Source organism: Topomyia yanbarensis, chromosome 3 (genome assembly GCF_030247195.1).
Source record: "Topomyia yanbarensis strain Yona2022 chromosome 3, ASM3024719v1, whole genome shotgun sequence".
NCBI lineage: Eukaryota > Metazoa > Arthropoda > Insecta > Diptera > Culicidae > Topomyia > Topomyia yanbarensis.
Window position 1 is genome coordinate 255,874,015 of NC_080672.1, and position 4,234 is coordinate 255,878,248.

Genomic DNA, 4,234 nt, shown 5'->3' on the forward strand with positions numbered 1-4,234 from the left:
ACAAAGAATCAAATTTAGCTCTCAAAATTAATGTTTCAGAATAGCGGTTCCACGAATATATACGGTAGTCAAAAAGTCTTGCTTTTATTAATTTGATTTATAATAATCATTCTATCCATTTTATGAATAACTTTTTTTAATTTTTTTGCTTCATAATTGTTTTAAGTTTGTTTTATTATTTTTCTTTAATTTACGTTGATTTTACCCTCCCTACCCCCCAAAATGCTAACGATACTACAGTGATATGTGTAAGAAATGTCTCATTTCACTGATAGGTGTATTAAATCGGTTTTTCCATTTAATTTAACGACGTTGATTTTGGCGTCAATTTCATCGTTCATCGTCAACGCACTTCGATGAATGTAACGTTAACCCTCCAGGAGTCGCGCAAATGGCCCACTGAACGAGCAGCCGCTGGTGCGCTAAGACGATTTCGCTAGATTTTCAGAGCAGCGTGCACTCAGTGCACTAGCGCGATTTCCGGAAGGTTAACGTTATCGACAAATTTTACGTCAATTTTTCTAATCACCTTCTCTCCCGGTGTTGACATACAGTCTACGGACATCTGACAAATGAACTTACTGAAACCGACTGAAATCACTATTCTTTCTGATCAAGATGCGACTCGGTGCATGAAATTAGCGGGAACCAATCACGAACAAGCTTTGGTCAAATAATTTAAAATTGGTTTTTCGTGTGTATGCCTACCTTCCATCCATAGGAAATGAAAATGATGCCTCTGATAGTAGCACGTAACGACACAAACCAAGCGTTTACAGCTCACAAATATTTCTGTCTCGGTATTGTAGAGCCCTCTGTTCGCGTGAAGCAGCCAAATTCGAATGATAATAGAAAAGAAATCTGTGCGGATCGATATTTAAAACTTTTCGTCATTTTATTGCTCGGTTGGTGCACCACTTGACGGCTCTGTCCAGGATCAGCGCTGTTGTTGTAGAATATTTGCTGGTTAGTCGCCAATTTAAAGCTGGGGCGCAACAACCTGGATGGGGCGCAACGACATTGATGGGGTACGAAAACTATAACGCCACTATACGTAAAGTGGACCGGAAAATGAGCGGCGTGAATGCAAACATAACGAAAAGTACTAAATTGGTGCTTTTTGCTATGAAGGGTGCATTCCACATAAAAATTAATATCCGATTCCTTCGAAAAAAATTTCTCACACCCTTTAACAAAAACGGTTTTAATCCACCTAACAGTGTGATGAGACATTTCTTATAACTTTTATCACTCTCTTCGGATATTATATCGTTTGAGAACATTTAGAACATGATGCTTCGCGATGTTTTTGATAACACATACTATATGGGATAGTGGCAGGACTCAGAGAATCGCTCAAATCAGCATAGGACAACATCAGTGCTAGAAATCTCAAACCAAATCAATGGGAAAGCGAAAAAATAGCCCATAAAATAGACATACCAACGAATTATTGTTAATGCTCTGTTGATAAAATATCTAAATTGTGGTGGGAAAACTGAATTTTCCTAAAGGGGTTATATATTGTACTGAACCAAAAAAATAGAATTTTTTTATCGATTTGAAGTTTATACTTTACTCAAATTTCTAACGCGACTGAGAACTAAGAAAATTGAAATCGCAGCTCCTGATATTTTTCTAAAGGTGACTTCCCAGCAGTGTTACGAAATTTCAAAATCAGTTACCTATTTCTGCCTGCATTTACCGAAACCGACATTCAGCTTCAACGCCTCCCTCATTCATTCACTTTCCAACTGACTTAAATTTCATGCAGAATCGAATGCCTGGGTGCAGAGGAAATATAAATTCATTCACCAACCATAGCATTCATTTGTTATTATGTCGACAGTTTGAAGGAAGAAGTTAGCATCTTCTACATTGTCGAGCATAAGTGAACTGCGTAATCTATATCTGGCGCACTTTTGATCAATAATCCCTCTCAGAGCTAGCATAGAAATAAAATGCACTTTGCTTCTGAAACCGAACATGTCCGTACCTGAAAGCGCTGCGTCGGGATAACGAATGGCGATGGAAACGAACAAAAAATTTCATTCATTGCAGCGGGCATGAATTGAATTTTGTTTTCTTTCAAGTTCATACAGCGATGTCAACTTTTCTAAGCTCTGCTTCCCAGTAGTATCCTTGATTTGAATTATTATCGCTAATCCTAATGCCAAAGAACAAATAAAAACCTCTCGAAAACGAACCGTTTGGGAAAATCATCGTCATTACTGGAATTTTCATTTTCACGAATCTTTTCGATAACCTTCCGTCACTTGCCTTAATGCACTGGGTGCACAGTGCTCTGAAAATCTAGCGAAATCATCTTAGGGCACCAGCGGGTCTAATTCAGAGCCATCTGCGCGGCGAGTTGAATCTGTAAAGAATTCTAAAAATTAATTTCTATTCCATAATTTGCAGTTCAGCAATTCGAGAGATCGTGATATTGTGTAGGAAAAAAGCTGAAAATTTCAGTATTTTCTCTATCTGCAACATATAAACCCTTAAGTATACCAATTAATTGGTATACGAATTGGAATAGGTTCGCCAATTTTTGGAAGAAGTCTACAAAATAACCCCTTGAAAGCTACCTAAAAATAATTGCATAGAAGCAATAAAAAACCCACGAAAATGAAATGTACCTATTAATGTGAAACACAGTGAATAATAATACAATAAAGACCCATTTTTATCAATCTCATGGTGTATTTTAGGCTAACAAAATGGGGACATTGACTAAATCGGGATTTTTTTTCTTTATAATAAACTGAAGCTGTTAAAATATTCTTCCCGTCCCTTGATGTACTCTGATAACTATTTCTGATTATGATTAACTTTTTATTTTTGCATATTTCCATCTTCATGATAAGGAAAACATGCTCAAGAAAGAATTTACACGAATTCAGTCTTGTTCGTCTGCTAGAGCCCATCAAACATATGTCATATTTGGCTGATAAAATCGGGGTTTCAATGTATTATAATAGATATTCAGCATTCGAAGAAGTTTCTTGTGAACGAGTGTAGAACGACTTTGTTTCTACTTACTTGAAGTCAGCGGCGTAACTAGAAAGGTTTGATGAAAATCGATCATACTGTCCAAACGGCATAATTCCGAAACCGTAATTTTTGAAGTTTTAAAATTATGCAGAATTAATTTTTCAGAAAATAGTAACAGAGTTCGTGTCTTTAGCGAATTTGTTGAGACTTTATTGTAGTCATGAATATTAACCTGAGAAAATTCACCATAAATACTTCTTGGACGATATACCGTCAAAATTATTTTATCAAATGATGCGCTGTTTAACGTTTGTAAAACTCATCGAAGATACTAAACCTCCGAAATTGGCGGTTTCAAAATGATGCTATCTTGACCTTAAATTACTGTTTTTAAACATTTGACCTATACATATAATTGGTCATACAACAAAAATCAAATGCTCATCAAAATCGATCAGGACCTGCTAGAGTCGAATGGAAATCGTCATTTTTCATAAATTTCTCTCTACATTCGGAAAGTGTTATCCTCGTTATTAATCATATTTCGTTTTCGTCTCAACTCGACGCATTCCCAAAATAAAAACCTAGTGGTGCAATTGTGCTTTTCTCATTTGTCCAGACTACGATTCCATGGCTGGTTATGTTCAATACAATGGTGGAAGTGAATATTACATGTTCAATACGATTTGCACATACATACAATGGATCGACAGCCACGATCTTGAGATACTATGTGATACTGAAACATCGCTTGAAACCAGCGGCGAATCATGGAGAAAGAAGAAGAAATTTTAAACTAGTTATAATTTTAAAGTAGCAACCTCTCACTGCATACTCCCTCCGGGCCGGTATGATTGACGATTTTTAGAGTGATTGCATAACCTTTCTATATGAGAAAGGCAAAAATGTACCAAAGCCCAAAAAGTCAATTTTTGTCAAACATCTCAATGTTTCATGCATTTTAAAGTCATTTGGCATCAAAAATACAAATTTGATTTTGAAAATTTTTCATTTCAGTTTATATGGGAATTTGTTGTGTGATTGCACTCTTCAACTCGTAACTCCGGAACCGGAAGTCCAATCAATAAAAAATTCATAAGCAGGGATGGGAAGGTTGTACCTTTCATTTGAGACTAACTAACACACACAGACATTTTCCGATCTCGACGAACTCAGTCGATTGGCATATGACACTCAGCCCTCCGGGTCGGGATTAGATTGACGAATTTTAGAGTGA